Here is a 24,922-nt window from a genome sequence, read left to right as displayed (position 1 = left end):
ATGGAATGGAATGGAATGGAATCGAATAGAAAGGAATGGAACGGAATGGAATGGAATGGAATCGAATCGAATGGAATGGAATGGAATGGAATGAAATGGAATGGAATGGAATGGAATGGATTGGAATGGAATGGAATCGAATGGAATGGAATGAAATGGAATGGAATGGAATGGAATGGAATCAAATCAACCCGAGTAGAATGGAATGGATTGGAATGCAATGGAATGGAATGGAATGGAATGGAATGGAATTGAATGGAATGGAATGGAATGGAATGGAATGGAATGGAATGGAATGGAATCAACCCGAGTAGAATGGAATGGAATGGAATGGAATGGAGTGGAATGGAATGGAATGGAATGGAATGGAATTTAATGGAATGGAATGGAATGGAATCGAATGGAATCGAATGGAATGGAATGGAATGGAATGGAATGGAATGGAATGGAAAGGAATGTAATGGAATGGAATCTACCCGAGTAGAATGGAATGGATTGGAATGGAATGGATTGGAATGGAATGGAATGGAATGGAATCGAATGGAATGGAATGGAATGGAATGGAATGGAATGGAATCAACCCGAGTAGAACGGAATGGAATGGAATGGAATGGAATGGAATGGAATGGAATGGAATGGAATGGAATGGAATGGAATGGAATGGAATTTAATGGAATGGAATGGATTGGAATCGAATGGAATTGAATGGAATGGAATGGAAGGGAATGGAATGGAATGGAATAGAATGAAATCAACCCGAGTAGAACAGAATGGAATGGAATGGAATGGAATGGAATGGAATGGAATGGAATGGAATGGAATGGAATCAAATGGAATGGAATGGAATCAACCCGAGTAGAATGGAATGGATTGAAATGGAATGGAATGGAATCGAATGGAATGGAATGGAATGGAATGGAATGGAATGGAATGGAATGAAATCAACCCGAGTAGAACGTAATGGAATGGAATGGAATGGATTGGAAAGGAAAGGAATGGAATGGAATGGAACGGAATAAAATTTAATGGAATGGAATGGAATGGAATGGAATGGAATGGAATGGAATGGAATGGAATGGAATGGAATGGAATGGAATGGAATGGAATCAAGCCGAGTAGAATGGAATGGATTGGAATGGAATGTAATGGAATGGAATGGAATGGAATGGAATGGAATGGAATCAACCCGAGTAGAATGGAATGGATTGGAATGGACTGGAATGGAATGGAATGGAATGGAACGGAATGGAATGGAATGGAATGGAATGGAATGGAATGTAACGGAATGGAATGGAATGGAATAGATTGGAATCAACCCGAGTAGAACGGAATGGAATGGAATGTAATGGAATGCAATAGAATGGAATGGAATGGAATGGAATGGAATGGAATGGAATGGAATCAAACCGAGAAGAATGGAATGGATTGGAATGGACTGGAATGGAATGGAATGGAATGGAATGGAATGGAATGGAATGGAATGGAATGGAATGGAATAGAATCAACCCGAGTAGAACGGAATGGAATGGAATGGAATCGAATGGAATGGAATGGAATGGAATGGAATGGAATGGAATGGAATGGAATGGAATGGAATGGAATGGAATCAACCCGAGTAGAATGGAACGGATTGAAATGGAATGGAATGGAATCGAATGGAATGGAATGGAATCAACCCGAGTAGAACGGAATGGATTGGAATGGAATGGAATGGAATGGCATGGAATGAAATCAACCCGAGTAGAATGTAATGGAATGGAATGGAATGGAATGGAAAGGAAAGTAATGGAATGGAATGGAATGGAATGGAATGGAATGGAATGGAATGGAATGGAATGGAATCAACCCGAGTAGAACGGAATGGATTGAAATGGAATGGAATGGAATGGAATGGAATGGAATGGAATGGAATGGAAACAACCCGAGTAGAACGGAATGGATTGGAATGGAATGGAATGGAATGGAATCGTATGGAATCGAAAGGAATGGAATGGAATGGAATGGAATGGAATGGAATGGAATGGAATGGAATGAAATCAACCCGAGTAGAACGTAATGGAATGGAATGGAATGGAAAGGAATGGAATGGAATGGAATGGAATAAAATTTAATGGAATGGAATTGAATGGAATGGAATGGAATGGAATTGAATGGAATGGAATCAACCCGAGTAGAATGGAATGGATTGGAATGGAATGGAATGGAATGGAATGGAATGGAATGGAATGGAATGGAATGAAATTTAATGGAATGGAATGGAATGGAATCGAATGGAATCGAATGGAATGGAATGGAATGGAATGGAATAGAATGGAATCAACCCGAGTAGAACGGAATGGAATGGAATGGAATGGAAAGGAATGGAATGGAATGGAATGGAATGGAATGGAATGGAATGGAATCCAATGGAATGGAAAGGAATGGAATGGAATGGAATCCAATGGAATGGAATGGAATGGATTGGAATGGAATGGAATCGAATCGAATTGAACGGAATGGAATGGAATGGAATGGAATGGAATCCAATGGAATGGAATGGAATCGAATGGAATCAACCCGAGTAGAATGGAATGGATTGGAATGGACTGGAATGGAATGGAATGGAATGGAATGGAATGGAATGGAATGGAATGGAATCAACCCGAGTAGAACGGAATGGATTGAAATGGAATGGAATGGAATCGAATGGCATAGAATGGAATGGAATGGAATCAAATCAAGCCGAGTAGAATGGAATGGATTGGAATGGACTGGAATGGAATGGAATGGAAGGGAATGGAATGGAATGGAATGGAATCAAATCAACCCGAGTAGAATGGAATGGATTGGAATGGAATGGAATGGAATGGAATGGATTGGAATGGAATGGAATGGAATGGAATGGAATGGAATGGAATGAAATGGAATGGAGTGGAATAGAATGGAATGGAATGGAATGGAATCAACCCGAGTAGAATGGAATGGATTGGAATGGAATGGAATGGAATGGAATGGAATGGAATGGAATGGAATCAACCCGAGTAGAATGGAATGGATTGGAATGGACTGGACTGGACTGGAATGGAATGGAATGGAATGGAATGGAATCAAATCAACCCGAGTAGAATGGAATGGATTGGAATGGAGTTTAATGGAATAGAATGGAATGGAATGGAAGGAATTGAATGGAATGGAATGGAATGGAATGGAATGGAATGGAATGGAATGGAATGGAATGGAATGGAATCAACCCGAGTAGAATGGAATGGATTGGAATGGAATGGAATGGAATGGAATCGAATGGAATCAAATGGAATGGAATGGAATGGAATGGAATGGAATGGAATGGAATGGAATGGAATGGAATGGAATGGAATGGAATCAACCCGAGTAGAACGGAATGGAATGGAATGGAATGCAATGGAATTTAATGGAATGGAATGGAATGGAAGGGAATTTAAAGGAATGGAATGGAATGGAATGGAATGGAATTGAATGGAATGGAGTGGAATGGAATCAACCCGAGTAGAATGGAATGGATTGGAATGGAATGGAATGGAATGGAATCGAATGGAATGGAATGGAATGGAATGGAAAGGAAAGGAATGGAATGGAATGGAATGGAATAAAATTTAATGGAATGGAATGGAATGGATTGGAATGGAATGGAATCGAATGGAATGGAATGGAATGGAATGGAATGGAATGGAATGGAATGGAATGGAATGGAATGGAATGGAATCAACCCGAGTAGAATGGAATGGATTGGAATGGAATGGAATGGAATGGAATGGAATGGAATGGAATGGAATGGAATCAACCCGAGTAGAATGGAATGGATTGGAATGGACTGGAATGGAATGGAATGGAATGGAACGGAATGGAAAGGAATGGAATGGAATGGAATGTAACGGAATGGAATGGAATGGAATAGATTGGAATCAACCCGAGTAGAAAGGAATGGAATGGAATGGAATGGAATGCAATAGAATGGAATGGAATGGAATGGAATGGAATGGAATGGAATGGAATGGAATGGAATGGAATGGAATCGAAAGGAATGGAATGGAATGGAATGGAATGGAATGGAATGGAATGGAATGGAATGGAATCAACCCGAGTAGAATGGAATGGATTGAAATGGAATGGAATGGAATCGAATGGAATGGAATGGAATGGAATGGAATCAACCCGAGTAGAACGGAATGGATTGGAATGGAATGGAATGGGATGGAATCGTATGGAATCGAAAGGAATCGAATGTAATGGAATGGAATGGAATGGAATGGAATGGAATGGAATGGAATGAAATCAACCCGAGCAGAAAGTAATGGAATGGAATGGAATGGAATGGAATGGAATGGAATGGAAAGGAATGGAATGGAATGGAATAGATTGGAATCAACCCGAGTAGAACGGAATGGAATGGAATGTAATGGAATGCAATAGAATGGAATGGAATGGAATGGAATGGAATGGAATGGAATGGAATCAAACCGAGAAGAATGGAATGGATTGGAATGGACTGGAATGGAATGGAATGGAATGGAATGGAATGGAATGGAATGGAATGGAATGGAATGGAATAGAATCAACCCGAGTAGAACGGAATGGAATGGAATGGAATCGAATGGAATGGAATGGAATGGAATGGAATGGAATGGAATGGAATGGAATGGAATGGAATCAACCCGAGTAGAATGGAACGGATTGAAATGGAATGGAATGGAATCGAATGGAATGGAATGGAATCAACCCGAGTAGAACGGAATGGATTGGAATGGAATGGAATGGAATGGCATGGAATGAAATCAACCCGAGTAGAACGTAATGGAATGGAATGGAATGGAATGGAAAGGAAAGTAATGGAATGGAATGGAATGGAATGGAATGGAATGGAATGGAATGGAATGGAATCAACCCGAGTAGAACGGAATGGATTGAAATGGAATGGAATGGAATGGAATGGAATGGAATGGAATGGAATGGAAACAACCCGAGTAGAACGGAATGGATTGGAATGGAATGGAATGGAATGGAATCGTATGGAATCGAAAGGAATGGAATGGAATGGAATGGAATGGAATGGAATGGAATGGAATGGAATGAAATCAACCCGAGTAGAACGTAATGGAATGGAATGGAATGGAAAGGAATGGAATGGAATGGAATGGAATAAAATTTAATGGAATGGAATTGAATGGAATGGAATGGAATGGAATTGAATGGAATGGAATCAACCCGAGTAGAATGGAATGGATTGGAATGGAATGGAATGGAATGGAATGGAATGGAATGGAATGAAATTTAATGGAATGGAATGGAATGGAATCGAATGGAATCGAATGGAATGGAATGGAATGGAATGGAATAGAATGGAATCAACCCGAGTAGAACGGAATGGAATGGAATGGAATGGAAAGGAATGGAATGGAATGGAATGGAATGGAATGGAATGGAATGGAATCCAATGGAATGGAAAGGAATGGAATGGAATGGAATCCAATGGAATGGAATGGAATGGATTGGAATGGAATGGAATCGAATCGAATTGAACGGAATGGAATGGAATGGAATGGAATGGAATCCAATGGAATGGAATGGAATCGAATGGAATCAACCCGAGTAGAATGGAATGGATTGGAATGGACTGGAATGGAATGGAATGGAATGGAATGGAATGGAATGGAATGGAATGGAATCAACCCGAGTAGAACGGAATGGATTGAAATGGAATGGAATGGAATCGAATGGCATAGAATGGAATGGAATGGAATCAAATCAAGCCGAGTAGAATGGAATGGATTGGAATGGACTGGAATGGAATGGAATGGAAGGGAATGGAATGGAATGGAATGGAATCAAATCAACCCGAGTAGAATGGAATGGATTGGAATGGAATGGAATGGAATGGAATGGATTGGAATGGAATGGAATGGAATGGAATGGAATGGAATGGAATGAAATGGAATGGAGTGGAATAGAATGGAATGGAATGGAATGGAATCAACCCGAGTAGAATGGAATGGATTGGAATGGAATGGAATGGAATGGAATGGAATGGAATGGAATGGAATGGAATCAACCCGAGTAGAATGGAATGGATTGGAATGGACTGGACTGGACTGGAATGGAATGGAATGGAATGGAATGGAATCAAATCAACCCGAGTAGAATGGAATGGATTGGAATGGAGTTTAATGGAATAGAATGGAATGGAATGGAAGGAATTGAATGGAATGGAATGGAATGGAATGGAATGGAATGGAATGGAATGGAATGGAATGGAATGGAATGGAATCAACCCGAGTAGAATGGAATGGATTGGAATGGAATGGAATGGAATGGAATCGAATGGAATCAAATGGAATGGAATGGAATGGAATGGAATGGAATGGAATGGAATGGAATGGAATGGAATGGAATGGAATGGAATCAACCCGAGTAGAACGGAATGGAATGGAATGGAATGCAATGGAATTTAATGGAATGGAATGGAATGGAAGGGAATTTAAAGGAATGGAATGGAATGGAATGGAATGGAATTGAATGGAATGGAGTGGAATGGAATCAACCCGAGTAGAATGGAATGGATTGGAATGGAATGGAATGGAATGGAATCGAATGGAATGGAATGGAATGGAATGGAAAGGAAAGGAATGGAATGGAATGGAATGGAATAAAATTTAATGGAATGGAATGGAATGGAATGGAATGGAATGGAATCGAATGGAATGGAATGGAATGGAATGGAATGGAATGGAATGGAATGGAATGGAATGGAATGGAATGGAATCAACCCGAGTAGAATGGAATGGATTGGAATGGAATGGAATGGAATGGAATGGAATGGAATGGAATGGAATGGAATCAACCCGAGTAGAATGGAATGGATTGGAATGGACTGGAATGGAATGGAATGGAATGGAACGGAATGGAAAGGAATGGAATGGAATGGAATGTAACGGAATGGAATGGAATGGAATAGATTGGAATCAACCCGAGTAGAAAGGAATGGAATGGAATGGAATGGAATGCAATAGAATGGAATGGAATGGAATGGAATGGAATGGAATGGAATGGAATGGAATGGAATGGAATGGAATGGAATCAACCCGAGTAGAATGGAATGGATTGAAATGGAATGGAATGGAATCGAATGGAATGGAATGGAATGGAATGGAATCAACCCGAGTAGAACGGAATGGATTGGAATGGAATGGAATGGGATGGAATCGTATGGAATCGAAAGGAATCGAATGTAATGGAATGGAATGGAATGGAATGGAATGGAATGGAATGGAATGAAATCAACCCGAGCAGAAAGTAATGGAATGGAATGGAATGGAATGGAATGGAATGGAATGGAAAGGAATGGAATGGAATGGAATGGAATAAAATTTAATGGAATGGAATGGAATGGAATGGAATTGAAAGGAATCAACCCGAGTTGAATGGAATGGATTGGAATGGAATGGAATGGAATGGAACGGAATGGAATGGAATGGAATGGAATGGAATCAACCCGAGTAGAATGGAATGGATTGGAATGGAATGGAATGGAATGGAATGGAATGGAATGGAATGGAATGGAATGGAATGGAATGGAATGGAATCAACCCGAGTAGAATGGAATGGATTGGAATGGAATGGAATGGAATGGAATGGAATGGAATGGAATGGAATGGAATGGAATGGAATCAACCCGAGAAAAACGGAATGGATTGGAATGGAATGGAATGGAATGGAATGGAATGGAATGGAATGGAATGGAATGGAATGGAATGGAATCGAGTGGAATGGAATGGAATGGAATGGAATGGAATGGAATGGAATGGAATGGAATGGAATGGAATGAAATCAATCCGAGTACAACGTAATGGAATGGAATGGAATGGAATGGAAAGGAAAGGAATGGAATGGAATGGAATGGAATAAAATTTAATGGAATGGAATGGAATGGAATGGAATGGAATGGAACCGAATGGAATGGAATGGAATGGAATGGAATGGAATGGAATGGAATGGAATCAACACAAGTAGAATGGAATGGATTGGAATGGAATGGAATGGAATGGAATGGAATGGAATGGAATCAACCCGAGTAGAATGGAATGGATTGGAATGGACTGGAATGGAATGGAATGGAATGGAACGGAATGGAATGGAATGGAATGGAATGGAATGTAACGGAATGGAATGGAATGGAATAGATTGGAATCAACCCGAGTAAAACAGAATGGAATGGAATGGAATCGAATGCAATGGAATGGAATGGAATTGAATGGAATGGAATGGAATGGAATGGAATGGAATCGAAAGGAATGGAATGGAATGGAATGGAATGGAATGGAATGGAATGGAATGGAATCAACCCGAGTAGAATGGAATGGATTGGAATGGACTGGAATGGAATGGAATGGAATAGAATGGAATGGAATGAAATGGAATGGAATGGAATCAAACCGAGGAGAATGGAATGGATTGAAATGGAATGGAATGGAATGGAATGGAATGGAATGGGATGGAATGGAATCAACCCGAGTAGAACGGAATGGATTGGAATGGAATGGAATGGAATGGAATCGTATGGAATCGAAAGGAATGGAATGGAATGGAATGGAATGGAATGGAATGGAATGGAATGGAATGGAATGGAATGAAATCAACCCAAGTAGAACGTAATGGAATGGAATGGAATGGAAAGGAATGGAATGGAATGGAATGGAATAAAATTTAATGGAATGGAATGGAATGGAATGGAATCGAATGGAATCGAATGGAATGGAATGGTATAGAATGGAATGGAATGGAATGGAATGGAATGGAATGGAATGGAATGGAATGGAATGGAATAGAATGGAATGGAATGGAATCAACCCGAGTAGAATGGAATGGATTGGAATGGAATGGAATGGAATGGAATGGAATGGAATGGAATGGAATGGAATGGAATCAACCCGAGTAGAATGGAATGGATTGGAATGGAATGGAATGGAATGGAATCGAATGGAATCAAATGGAATGGAATGGAATGGAATGGAATGGAATGGAATGGAATGGAATGGAATGGAATGGAATGGAATCTACCCGAGTAGAATGGAATGGATTGGAATGGAATGGATTGGAATGGAATCGAATGGAATGGAATGGAATGGAATGGAATGGAATGGAATGGAATGGTATCAACCCGAGTAGAACGGAATGGACTGGAATGGAATGGAATGGAATGGAACGGAACGGAACGGAATGGAATGGAATGGAATGGAATGGAATGGAATGGAATGGAATGGAATGGAAAGGAATGGAATGGAATCAACCCGAGTAGAATGGAATGGATTGGAATGGAATGGAATGGAATGGAATGGAATGGAATGGAATGGAATGGAATGGAATGGAATGGAATGGAATGGAATGGAATCAACCCGAGTAGAATGGAATGGATTGAAATGCAATGAAATGGAATGGAATGGAAAGGAATGGAATGGAGTGGAACGGAATGGAATGGAATGGAATCAACCCGAGTAGAAAGGAATGGATTGGAATACAATGGAATGGAATGGAATGGAATGGAATTCAATAGAATAGAATGGAATGGAATGGAATGGAATCGAATGGAAACCAATGGAATCGAATGGAATGGAGTGGAATAGAATGGAATCAACCCGAATAGAACGGAACGAAGGAAACGGAACGGAACGGAACGGAATGGAATGGAATGGATTGAAATGGAATGGAATCGAATGGAACCGAATGGAACCGAATGGAATGGGATGGAATGGAATGGAATGGAATGGAATGGAATGGAATGAACCCGAGTAGAATGGAATGGAATGGAATGGAATGGAATGGAATGGAATGGAATGGAATCGAATGGAATCGAATGGAATGGAATGGAATGGAATGGAATGGAATGGAATGGAATCAACCCGAGTAGAACGGAATGGAATGGAATGGAATAGAATGGAATAGAAAGGAAGGGAATTCAATGGAATAGAATGCAATGGAATGGAATGGAATGGAATGAACCCGAGTAGAACGGAATGGAATGGAATGGAATGGAATGGAATGGAATGGAATGGAATGGAATGGAATGGAATCGAATAGAAAGGAATGGAACGGAATGGAATGGAATGGAATCGAATCGAATGGAATGGAATGGAATGGAATGAAATGGAATGGAATGGAATGGAATGGATTGGAATGGAATGGAATCGAATGGAATGGAATGAAATGGAATGGAATGGAATGGAATGGAATCAAATCAACCCGAGTAGAATGGAATGGATTGGAATGCAATGGAATGGAATGGAATGGAATGGAATGGAATGGAATGGAATGGAATGGAATGGAATCAACCCGAGTAGAATCGAATGGAATGGAATGGAATGGAATGGAATGGAATGGAATGGAATGGAATGGAATGGAATCAAATGGAATGGAATGGAATCAACCCGAGTAGAATGGAATGGATTGAAATGGAATGGAATGGAATGGAATGGAATGGAATGGAATGGAATGGAATGGAATGGAATGGAATGGAATGAAATCAACCCGAGTAGAACGTAATGGAATGGAATGGAATGGATTGGAAAGGAAAGGAATGGAATGGAATGGAATGGAATAAAATTTAATGGAATGGAATGGAATGGAATGGAATGGAATGGAATGGAATGGAATGGAATGGAATCGAATGGAATGGAATGGAATGGAAAGGAATGGAATCTACCCGAGTAGAATGGAATGGATTGGAATGGAATGGATTGGAATGGAATGGAATGGAATGGAATGGAATGGAATGGAATGGAATGGAATGGAATGGAATCAACCCGAGTAGAACGGAATGGAATGGAATGGAATGGAATGGAATGGAACGGAACGGAATGGAATGGAATGGAATGGAATGGAATGGAATGGAATGGAATGGAATGGAAAGGAATGGAATGGAATCAACCCGAGTAGAATGGAATGGATTGGAATGGAATGGAATGGAATGGAATGGAATGGAATGGAATGGAATGGAATCAACCCGAGTAGAATGGAATGGATTGAAATGCAATGAAATGGAATGGAATGGAAAGGAATGGAATGGAGTAGAACGGAATGGAATGGAATGGAATCAACCCGAGTAGAAAGGAATGGATTGGAATACAATGGAATGGAATGGAATGGAATGGAATTCAATAGAATAGAATGGAATGGAATGGAATGGAATCGAATGGAAACCAATGGAATCGAATGGAATGGAGTGGAATAGAATTGAATCAACCCGAATAGAACGGAACGAACGAAACGGAACGGAACGGAACGGAATGGAATGGAATGGATTGAAATGGAATGGAATCGAATGGAACCGAATGGAACCGAATGGAATGGGATGGAATGGAATGGAATGGAATGGAATGGAATGAACCCGAGTAGAATGGAATGGATTGGAATGGAATGGAATGGAATGGAATGGAATCGAATGGAATCGAATGGAATGGAATGGAATGGAATGGAATGGAATGGAATGGAATCAACACGAGTAGAACGGAATGGAATGGAATGGAATGGAATGGAATAGAAAGGAAGGGAATTCAATGGAATAGAATGCAATGGAATGGAATGGAATGGAATGAACCCGAGTAGAACGGAATGGAATGGAATGGAATGGAATGGAATGGAATGGAATGGAATGGAATGGAATGGAATGGAATGGAATGGAATTGAATCGAATAGAAAGGAATGGAACGGAATGGAATGGAATGGAATCGAATGGAATGGAATGGAATGGAATGGAATGGAATGAAATGGAATGGAATGGAATGGAATGGATTGGAATGGAATGGAATCGAATGGAATGGAATGAAATGGAATGGAATGGAATGCAATGGAATGGAATGGAATTGAATGGAATGGAATGGAATGGAATGGAATGGAATGGAATGGAATGGAATTGAATGGAATGGAATGGAATGGAATGGAATGGAATGGAATGGAATGGAATCAACCCGAGTAGAATGGAATGGAATGGAATGGAATGGAGTGGAATGGAATGGAATGGAATGGAATGGAATTTAATGGAATGGAATGGAATGGAATCGAATGGAATGGAATGGAATGGAATGGAATGGAATGGAATGGAATGGAAAGGAATGTAATGGAATGGAATCTACCCGAGTAGAATGGAATGGATTGGAATGGAATGGATTGGAATGGAATGGAATGGAATGCAATCGAATGGAATGGAATGGAATGGAATGGAATGGAATGGAATTAACCCGAGTAGAACGGATTGGAATGGAATGGAATGGAATGGAATGGAATGGAATGGAATGGAATTTAATGGAATGGAATGGATTGGAATCGAATGGAATTGAATGGAATGGAATGGAAGTGAATGGAATGGAATGGAATAGAATGAAATCAACCCGAGTAGAACAGAATGGAATGGAATGGAATGGAATGGAATGGAATGGAATGGAATCGAAAGGAATGGAATGGAATGGAATGGAATGGAATGGAATGGAATGGAATGGAATCAAACCGAGTAGAATGGAATGGATTGGAATGGACTGGAATGGAATGGAATGGAATGGAATGGAATGGAATGGAATGGAATTGAATGGAATGGAATGGAATAGAATCAACCCGAGTAGAACGGAATGGAATGGAATGGAATCGAATGGAATGGAATGGAATGGAATGGAATGGAATGGAATGGAATGGAATGGAATGGAATGGAATGGAATGGAATCAACCCGAGTAGAATGGAATGGATTGAAATGGAATGGAATGGAATCGAATGGAATGGAATGGAATCAACCCGAGTAGAATGGAATGGATTGGAATGGAATGGAATGGAATGGCATGGAATGAAATCAACCCGAGTAGAACGTAATGGAATGGAATGGAATGGAATGGAAAGGAAAGTAATGGAATGGAATGGAATGCAATGGAATGGAATGGAATGGAATGGAATCAACCCGAGTTGAATGGAATGGATTGAAATGGAATGGAATGGAATCGAATGGAATGGAATGGAATGGAATGGAATCAACCCGAGTAGAACGGAATGGATTGGAATGGAATGGAATGGAATGGAATCGTATGGAATCGAAAGGAATGGAATGGAATGGAATGGAATGGAATGGAATGGAATGGAATGGAAAGGAATGGAATGGAATGGAATGGAATAAAATTTAATGGAATGGAATTGAATGGAATGGAATGGAATGGAATTGAATGGAATGGAATCAACCCGAGTAGAATGGAATGGATTGGAATGGAATGGAATGGAATGGAATGGAATGGAATGGAATGGAATGGAATGAAATTTAATGGAATGGAATGGAATGGAATCGAATGGAATCGAATGGAATCGAATGGAATGGAATGGAATAGAATGGAATCAACCCGAGTAGAATGGAATGGAATGGAATGGAATGGAAAGGAATGGAATGGAATGGAATGGAATGGAATGGAATGGAATGGAATCCAATGGAATGGAAAGGAATGGAATGGAATGGAATGGAATGGAATGGAATGGATTGGAATGGAATGGAATCGAACCGAATGGAACGGAATGGAATGGAATGGAATGGAATGGAATCCAATGGAATGGAATGGAATCGAATGGAATCAACCCGAGTAGAATGGAATGGATTGGAATGGACTGGAATGGAATGGAATGGAATGGAATGGAATGGAATGGAATGGAATGGAATGGAATCAACCCGAGTAGAACGGAATGGATTGAAATGGAATGGAATGGAATCGAATGGCATAGAATGGAATGGAATGGAATGGAATGCAATGGAAAGGAGTGAATTCAACCAGAGTAGAACGGAATGGAAAGGAATGGAATGGAATGGAATGGAATGGAATCAACCCGAGAAGAATGGAATGGATTGGAATGGACTGGAATGGAATGGAATGGAATGGAATGGAATGGAATCAAATCAAGCCGAGTAGAATGGAATGGATTGGAATGGACTGGAATGGAATGGAATGGAATGGAATGGAATGGAATGGAATGGAATGGAATGGAATGGAATCAAATCAACCCGAGTAGAATGGAATGGATTGGAATGGAATGGAATGGAATGGAATGGAATGGAATGAAATGGAATGGAGTGGAATAGAATGGAATGGAATGGAATGGAATCAACCCGAGTAGAATGGAATGGATTGGAATGGAATGGAATGGACTGGAATGGAATGGAATGGAATGGAATGGAATCAAATCAACCCGAGTAGAATGGAATGGATTGGAATGGAATGGAATGGAATCGAATCGAATGGAATGGAATGGAATTGAATGGAATGGAATGGAATGGAATGGAATGGAATGGAATGGAATGGAATGGAATGGAATCAACCCGAGTAGAATGGAATGGATTGGAATGGAATGGAATGGAATGGAATCGAATGGAATCAAATGGAATGGAATGGAATGGAATGGAATGGAATGGAATGGAATGGAATGGAATGGAATGGAATGGAATCAACCCGAGTAGAACGGAATGGAATGGAATCGAATGCAATGGAATTTAATGGAATGGAATGGAATGGAAGGGAATTTAAACGAATGGAATGGAATGGAATGGAATGGAATGGAATGGAATGGAATGGAATGGAATGGAGTGGAATGGAATCAACCCGAGTAGAACGGAATGGATTGGAATGGAATGGAATGGAATGGAATCGAATGGAATGGAATGGAATGGAATGGAAAGGAAAGGAAAGGAATGGAATGGAATGGAATAAAATTTAATGGAATGGAATGGAATGGAATGGAATGGAATGGAATGGAATCGAATGGAATGGAATGCAATGGAATGGAATGGAATGGAATGGAATGGAATGGAATGGAATCAACCCGAGTAGAATGGAATGGATTGGAATGGAATGTAATGGAATGGAATGTAATGGAATGGAATGGAATGGAATGGAATCAACCCGAGTAGAATGGAATGGATTGGAATGGTCTGGAATGGAATGGAATGGAATGGAACGGAATGGAATGGAATGGAATGGAATGGAATGTAACGGAATGGAATGGAATGGAATAGATTGGAATCAACCCGAGTAGAACGGAATGGAATGGAATGGAATGGAATGCAATAGAATGGAATGGAATGGAATGGAATGGAATGGAATGTAATGGAATGGAATGGAATGGAATGGAATCGAATCGAAAGGAATGGAATGGAATGGAATGGAATGGAATGGAATGGAATGGAATGGAATGGAATCAACCCGAGTAGAATGGAATGGTTTGAAATGGAATGGAATGGAATCGAATGGAATGGAATGGAATGGAATGGAATCAACCCGAGTAGAACGGAATGGATTGGAATGGAATCGAATGGAATGGAATCGTATAGAATCGAAAGGAATGGAATGGAATGGAATGGAATGGAATGGAATGGAATGGAATGGAATGGAATGAAATCAACCCGAGTAGAAAGTAATGGAATGGAATGGAATGGAATGGAATGGAATGGAATGGAATGGAAAGGAATGGAATGGAATGGAATGGAATAAAATTTAATGGAATGGAATGGAATGGAATGGAATTGAAAGGAATCAACCCGAGTTGAATGGAATGGATTGGAATGGAATGGAATGGAATGGAATGGAATGGAATGGAATGGAATGGAATGGAATCAACCCGAGTAGAATGGAATGGATTGGAATGGAATGGAATGGAATGGAATGGAATGGAATGGAATGGAATGGAATGGAATTTAATGGAATGCAATGGAATCAACCCGAGTAGAATGGAATGGATTAAAATGGAATGGAATGGAATCGAACGGAATGGAATGGAATGGAATGGAATCAACCCGAGAAAAACGGAATGCATTGCAATGGAATGGAATGGAATGGAATGGAATGGAATGGAATGGAATGGAATCGAGTGGAATGGAATGGAATGGAATGGAATGGAATGGAATGGAATGGAATGGAATGGAATGGAATGGAATGAAATCAATCCGAGTACAACGTAATGGAATGGAATGGAATGGAATGGAAAGGAAAGGAATGGAATGGAATGGAATGGAATAAAATTTAATGGAATGGAATGGAATGGAATGGAATGGAATGGAACCGAATGGAATGGAATGGAATGGAATGGAATGGAATGGAATGGAATGGAATGGAATCAACACAAGTAGAATGGAATGGATTGGAATGGAATGGAATGGAATGGAATGGAATGGAATCAACCCGAGTAGAATGGAATGGATTGGAATGGACTGGAATGGAATGGAATGGAATGGAATGGAATGGAATGGAATGGAATGGAATGTTATGGAATGTAACGGAATGGAATGGAATGGAATAGATTGGAATCAACGCGAGTAGAACAGAATGGAATGGAATGGAATGCAATAGAATGGAATGGAATGGAATGGAATGGAATGGAATGGAATGGAATGGAATGGAATGGAATCGAAAGGAATGGAATGGAATGGAATGGAATGGAACGGAACGGAATGGAATGGAATGGAATGGAATGGAATGGAAAGGAATGGAATGGAATCAACCCGAGTAGAATGGAATGGATTGGAATGGAATGGAATGGAATGGAATGGAATGGAATGGAATGGAATCAACCCGAGTAGAATGGAATGGACTGAAATGCAATGAAATGGAATGGAATGGAAAGGAATGCAATGGAGTGGAACGGAATGGAATGGAATGGAATCAACCCGAGTAGAAAGGAATGGATTGGAATACAATGGAATGGAATGGAATGGAATGGAATTCAATAGAATAGAATGGAATGGAATGGAATGGAATCGAATGGAAACCAATGGAATCGAATGGAATGGAGTGGAATAGAATGGAATCAACCCGAATTGAACGGAACGAACGAAACGGAACGGAACGGAACGGAATGGAATGGAATGGATTGAAATGGAATGGAATCGAATGGAACCGAATGGAACCGAATGGAATGGAATGGAATGGAATGGAATGGAATGGAATGAACCCGAGTAGAATGGAATGGATTGGAATGGAATGGAATGGAATGGAATGGAATCGAATGGAATCGAATGGAATGGAATGGAATGGAATGGAATGGAATGGAATGGAATGGAATGGAATGGAATGGAATCAACCCGAGAAGAACGGAATGGAATGGAATGTAATGGAATGGAATAGAAAGGAAGGGAATTAAATGGAATAGAATGCAATGGAATGGAATGGAATGGAATGAACCCGAGTAGAACGGAATGGAATGGAATGGAATGGAATGGAATGGAATTGAATGGAATGGAATGGAATGGAATGGAATGGAATGGAATGGAATTGAATGGAATGGAATGGAATGGAATGGAATGGAATGGAATGGAATGGAATCAACCCGAGTAGAATGGAATGGAATGGAAAGGAATGGAATGGAATGGAATGGAATGGAATGGAATGGAATTTAATGGAATGGAATGGAATGGAATCGAATGGAATCGAATGGAATGGAATGGAATGGAATGGAATGGAATGGAAAGGAATGTAATGGAATGGAATCTACCCGAGTAGAATGGAATGGATTGGAATGGAATGGATTCGAATGGAATGGAATGGAATGGAATCGAATGGAATGGAATGGAATGGAATGGAATGGAATGGAATGGAATGGAATCAACCCGAGTAGAACGGAATGGAATGGAATGGAATGGAATGGAATGGAATGGAATGGAATGGAATGGAATGGAATGGAATGGAATGGAATGGAATTTAATGGAATGGAATGGATTGGAATCGAATGGAATTGAATGGAATGGAATGGAAGGGAATGGAATGGAATGGAATAGAATGAAATCAACCCGAGTAGAACAGAATAGAATGGAATGGAATCAAATGGAATGGAATGGAATCAACCCGAGTAGAATGGAATGGATTGAAATGGAATGGAATGGAATCGAATGGAATGGAATGGAATGGAATGGAATGGAATGGAATGGAATGAAATCAACCCGAGTAGAACGTAATGGAATGGAATGGAATGGAATGGAAAGGAAAGGAATGGAATGGAATGGAATGGAATAAAATTTAATGGAATGGAATGGAATGGAATGGAATGGAATGTAATGGAATGGAATGGAATGGAATCGAATGGAATGGAATGGAATGGAATGGAATGGATTGGAATGGAATGGAATGGAATGGAATGGAATCAACCCGAGTAGAATGGAATGGATTGGAATGGAATGTAATGGAATGGAATGGAATGGAATGGAATGGAATGGAATGGAATGGAATCAACCCGAGTAGAATGGAATGGATTGGAATGGACTGGAATGGAATGGAATGGAATGGAACGGAATGGAATGGAATGGAATGGAATGGAATGGAATGGAATGTAACGGAATGGAATGGAATGGAATAGATTGGAATCAACCCGAGTAGAACGGAATGGAATGGAATGGAATGGAATGGAATGCAATAGAATGGAATGGAATGGAATGGAATGGAATGGAATGGAATGGAATGGAATGGAATGGAATGGAATCGAAAGGAATGGAATGGAATGGAATGGAATGGAATGGAATGGAATGGAATGGAATGGAATGGAATGGAATGGAATAGAATCAACCCGAGTAGAACGGAATGGAATGGAATGGAATCGAATGGAATGGAATGGAATGGAATGGAATGGAATGGAATGGAATGGAATGGAATGGAATGGAATCAACCCGAGTAGAATGGAATGGATTGAAATGGAATGGAAAGGAATCGAATGGAATGGAATGGAATGGAATGGAATCAACCCGAGTAGAACGGAATGGATTGGAATGGAATGGAATGGAATGGAATGGAATGGAATGGAATGGAATGAAATCAACCCGAGTAGAACGTAATGGAATGGAATGGAATGGAAAGGAATGGAATGGAATGGAATGGAATAAAATTTAATGGAATGGAATTGAATGGAATGGAATGGAATGGAATTGAATGGAATGGAATCAACCCGAGTAGAATGGAATGGATTGCAATGGAATGGAATGGAATGGAATGGAATGGAATGGAATGCAATCAACCCGAGTAGAATGGAATGGATTGGAATGGAATGGAATGGAATGGAATGGAATGGAATGGAATGGAATCAACCCGAGTAGAATGGGATGGATTGGAATGGAACGGAATGGAATGGAATGGAATGGAATGCAATGGAATGGAATCAACCCGAGTAGAATGGAATGGATTGGATTGGAATGGAATGGAATGGAATCGAACGGATTGGAATGGAATGGAATGGAATGGAATTTAATGGAATGGAATGGAATGGAATCGAATGGAATCGAATGGAATCGAATGGAATGGAATGGAATAGAATGGAATCAACCCGAGTAGAACGGAATGGAATGGAATGGAATGGAACGGAATGGAATGGAATGGAATGGAATGGAATGGAATGGAATGGAATGGAATGGAATGGAATGGAATGGAATCAACCCGAGTAGAATGGAATGGATTGAAATGGAATGGAATGGAATCGAATGGAATGGAATGGAATGGAATGGAATCAACCCGAGTAGAACGGAATGGATTGGAATGGAATGGAAAGGAATGGCATGGAATGAAATCAACCCGAGTAGAACGTAATGGAATGGAATGGAATGGAATGGAAAGGAAAGTAATGGAATGGAATGGAATGGAATGGAATGGAATGGAATGGAATGGAATGGAATCAACCCGAGTAGAATGGAATGGATTGTAATGGAATGGAATGGAATCGAATGGAATGGAATGGAATGGAATGGAATCAACCCGAGTAGAACGGAATGGATTGGAATGGAATGGAATGGAATGGAATCGTATGGAATCGAAAGGAATGGAATGGAATGGAATGGAATGGAATGGAATGGAATGGAATGGAATGGAATGGAATGGAATGAAATCAACCCGAGTAGAACGTAATGGAATGGAATGGAATGGAAAGGAATGGAATGGAATGGAATGGAATAAAATTTAATGGAATGGAATGGAATGGAATGGAATGGAATGGAATTGAATGGAAAGGAATCAACCCGAGTAGAATTGAATGGATTGGAATGGAATGGAATGGAATGGAATGGAATGGAATGGAATGCAATCAACCCGAGTAGAATGGAATGGATTGGAATGGAATGGAATGGAATGGAATGGAATGGAATGGAATGGAATCAACCCGTGTAGAATGGAATGGATTGGAATGGAACGGAATGGAATGGAATGGAATGGAATGGAATGGAATCAACCCGAGTAGAATGGAATGGATTGGATTGGAATGGAATTGAATCGAATCGAACGGAATGGAATGGAATGGAATGGAATGGAATGGAATGGAATGGAATGCAATGGAATTTAATGGAATGGAATGGAATGGAAGGGAATTTAAAGGAATGGAATGGAATGGAATCGAATGGAATCGAATGGAATGGAATGGAATGGAATGGAATGGAATGGAATGGAATGGAATGGAATGGAATGGAATCAACCCGAGTAGAACGGAAAGGATTGGAATGGAATGGAATGGAATGGAATCGAATGGAATGGAATGGAAAGGAATGGAATGGAATGGAATGGAAAGGAAAGGAATGGAATGGAATGGAATGGAATAAAATTTAATGGAATGGAATGGAATGGAATGGAATGGAATGGAATCGAATGGAATGGAATGGAATGGAATGGAATGGAATGGAATGGAATCAACCCGAGTAGAATGGAATGGATTGGAATGGAATGTAATGGAATGGAATGGAATGGAATGGAATGGAATGGAATCAACTCGAGTAGAATGGAATGGATTGGAATGGACTGGAATGGAATGGAATGGAATGGAACGGAATGGAATGGAATGGAATGGAATGGAATGTAAAGGAATGGAATGGAATGGAATAGATTGGAATCAACCCGAGTAGAACGGAATGGAATGGAATGGAATGGAATGCAATAGAATGGAATGGAATGGAATGGAATGGAATGGAATGGAATGGAATGGAATGGAATGGAATGGAATGGAATCAAAAGGAATGGAATGGAATGGAATGGAATGGAATGGAATGGAATGGAACGGAATGGAATCAACCCGAGTAGAATGGAATGGATAGGAATGGACTGGAATGGAATGGAATGGAATGGAATGTAATGGAATGGAATGGAATGGAATGGAATGGAATCAACCCGAGTAGAATGGAATGGATTGAAATGGAATGGAATGGAATCGAATGGAATGGAATGGAATGGAATGGAATTAACCCGAGTAGAATGGAATGGATTGGAATGGAATGGAATGGAATGGAATCGTATGGAATGGAATGGAATGGAATGGAATGGAATGGAATGGAATGGAATGGAATGGAATGGAATGGAATGGAATGAAATCAACCAGAGTAGAACGTAATGGAATGGAATGGAATGGAATGGAATGGAAAGGAATGGAATGGAATGGAATGGAATAAAATTTAATGGAATGGAATGGAATGGAATGGAATTGAATGGAATCAACCCGAGTTGAATGGAATGGATTGGAATGGAATGGAATGGAATGGAATGGAATGGAATGGAATGGAATGGAATGGAATCAACCCGAGTAGAATGGAATGGATTGAAATGGAATGGAATGGAATCGAATGGAATGGAATGGAATGGAATGGAATCAACCCGAGTAGAACGGAATGGATTGGAATGGAATGGAATCGAATGGAATGGAATGGAATGGAATCGAGTGGAATGGAATGGAATGGAATGGAATGGAATGGAATGGAATGGAATGGAATGGAATGAAATCAACCCGAGTACAAAGTAGTGGAATGGAATGGAATGGAATGGAAAGGAAAGGAATGGAATGGAATGGAATGGAATAAAATTTAATGGAATGGAATGGAATGGAATGGAATGGAATGGAACCGAATGGAATGGAATGGAATGGAATGGAATGGAATGGAATGGAATCAACACAAGTAGAATGGAATGGATTGGAATGGAATGGAATGGAATGGAATGGAATGGAATGGAATGGAATGGAATGGAATGGAATGGAATCAACCCGAGTAGAATGGAATGGATTGGAATGGACTGGAATGGAATGGAATGGAATGGAACGGAATGGAATGGAATGGAATGTAACGGAATGGAATGGAATGGAATGGATTGGAATCAACCCGAGTAGAACAGAATGGAATGGAATGGAATGGAATGCAATAGAATGGAATGGAATGGAATGGAATGGAATGGAATGGAATGGAATGGAATGGAATGGAATGGAATGGAATGGAATCGAAAGGAATGGAATGGAATGGAATGGAATGGAATGGAATGGAATGGAATGGAATCAACCCGAGAAGAATGGAATGGATTGGAATGGACTGGAATGGAATGGAATGGAATGGAATGGAATGGAATGGAATGGAATGGAATGGAATCAACCCGAGGAGAATGGAATGGATTGAAATGGAATGGAATGGAATGGAATGGAATGGAATGGGATGGAATGGAATCAACCCGAGTAGAACGGAATGGATTGGAATGGAATGGAATGGAATGGAATCGTATGGAATCGAAAGGAATGGAATGGAATGGAATGGAATGGAATGGAATGGAATGGAATGGAATGGAATGGAATGGAATGGAATGAAATCAACCCGAGTAGAACGTAATGGAATGGAATGGAATGGAAAGGAATGGAATGGAATGGAATGGAATGGAATGGAATGGAATGGAATGGAATGGAATCAACCCGAGTAGAATGGAATGGATTGGAATGGAATGGAATGGAATGGAATGGAATGGAATGGAATGGAATGGAATGGAATCAACCCGAGTAGAATGGAATGGATTGGAATGGAATGGAATGGAATGGAATGGAATGGAATGGAATGGAATGGAATCAACCCGAGTAGAATGGAATGGATTGGAATGGAATGGAATGGAATGGAATGGAATCAACCCGAGTAGAATGGAGTGGATTGGAATGGGACGGAATGGAATGGAATGGAATTGAATGGAATCGAATGGAATGGAATGGAATGGAATTGAATGGAATGGAATGGAATGGAATGGAATCAACCCGAGTAGAACGGAATGGAATGGAATGGAATGGAATGGAATGGAATGGAATGGAATGGAATGGAATGGAATGGAATGGAATCGAAAGGAATCGAATGAAATGGAATGGAATGGAATGGAATGGAATGGAATCAAATCAACACGAGTTGAATGGAATGGATTGGAATGGAATGGAATGGAATGGAATGGAATGGAATGGAATGGAATGGAATGGAATGGAATGGAGTGGAATGGAATGGAATGGAATGGAATGGAATCAAATCAACCCGAGTAGAATGGACTGGATTGGAATGGAATGGAATGGAATGGAATGGAATGGAATCGAATGGAATGGAATGGAATGGAATGGAATGGAATGGAATGGAATGGAATGGAATGGAATGGAATCAACCCGAGTAGAACGGAATGGAGTGGAATGGAATGGAATGGAATGGAATGGAATGGAATGGAATGGAATGGAATTTAATGGAATGGAATGGAATGGAATCGAATGGAATCGAATGGAATCGAATGGAATGGAATGGTATAGAATGGAATGGAATGGAATGGAATGGAATGGAATGGAATGGAATGGAATGGAATTGAATGGAATGGAATGGAATGGAATGGAATCAACCCGAGTAGAATGGAATGGATTGGAATGGAATGGAATGGAATGGAATGGAATGGAATGGAATGGAATGGAATGGAATGGAATGGAATGGAATGGAATGGAATCAACCCGAGTAGAATGGAATGGATTGGAATGGAATGGAATGGAATGGAATCGAATGGAATCAAATGGAATGGAATGGAATGGAATGGAATGGAATGGAATGGAATGGAATGGAATGGAATGGAATCTACCCGATTAGAATGGAATGGATTGGAATGGAATGGATTGGAATGGAATCGAATGGAGTGGAATGGAATGGAATGGAATGGAATGGAATGGAATCAACCCGAGTAGAACGGAATGGAATGGAATGGAATGGAATGGAATGGAATGGAACGGAACGGAGTGGAATGGAGTGGAATGGAATGGAATGGAATGGAATGGAATGGAATGGAAAGGAATGGAATGGAATCAACACGAGTAGAATGGAATGGATTGGAATGGAATGGAATGGAATGGAATGGAATGGAATGGAATGGAATGGAATGGAATGGAATCAACCCGAGTAGAATGGAATGGAATGAAATGCAATGAAATGGAATGGAATGGAAAGGAATGGAATGGAGTGGAACGGAATGGAATGGAATGGAATCAACCCGAGTAGAAAGGAATGGATTGGAATACAATGGAATGGAATGGAATGGAATGGAATTCAATAGAATAGAATGGAATGGAATGGAATGGAATCGATTGGAAACCAATGGAATCGAATGGAACGGAGTGGAATAGAATGGAATCAAACCGAATAGAACGGAACGAACGAAACGGAACGGAACGGAACGGAATGGAATGGAATGGATTGAAATGGAATGGAATCGAATGGAACCGAATGGAAAAGAATGGAATGGAATGGAATGGAATGGAATGGAATGGAATGGAATGGAATGGAATGGAATGGAATGGAATGAACCCGAGTAGAATGGAATGGATTGGAATGGAATGGAATGGAATTGAATGGAATCGAATGGAATCGAATGGAATGGAATGGAATGGAATGGAATGGAATGGAATGGAATGGAAAGGAATGGAATGGAATGGAATGGAATGGAATAGAAAGGAAGGGAATTCAATGGAATAGAATGCAATGGAATGGAATGGAATGGAATCGAATGGAATCGAATGGAATGGAATGGAATAGAATGCAATCAACCCGAGTAGAATGGAATGGAATGGAATGGAATGGAATGGAATGGAATGGAATGGAATGGAATGGAATGGAATTCAAATGGAATGGAATGGAAT

Source organism: Gorilla gorilla, chromosome 17 (genome assembly GCF_029281585.2).
Source record: "Gorilla gorilla gorilla isolate KB3781 chromosome 17, NHGRI_mGorGor1-v2.1_pri, whole genome shotgun sequence".
NCBI lineage: Eukaryota > Metazoa > Chordata > Mammalia > Primates > Hominidae > Gorilla > Gorilla gorilla.
This window is presented reverse-complemented; position numbering follows the sequence as displayed.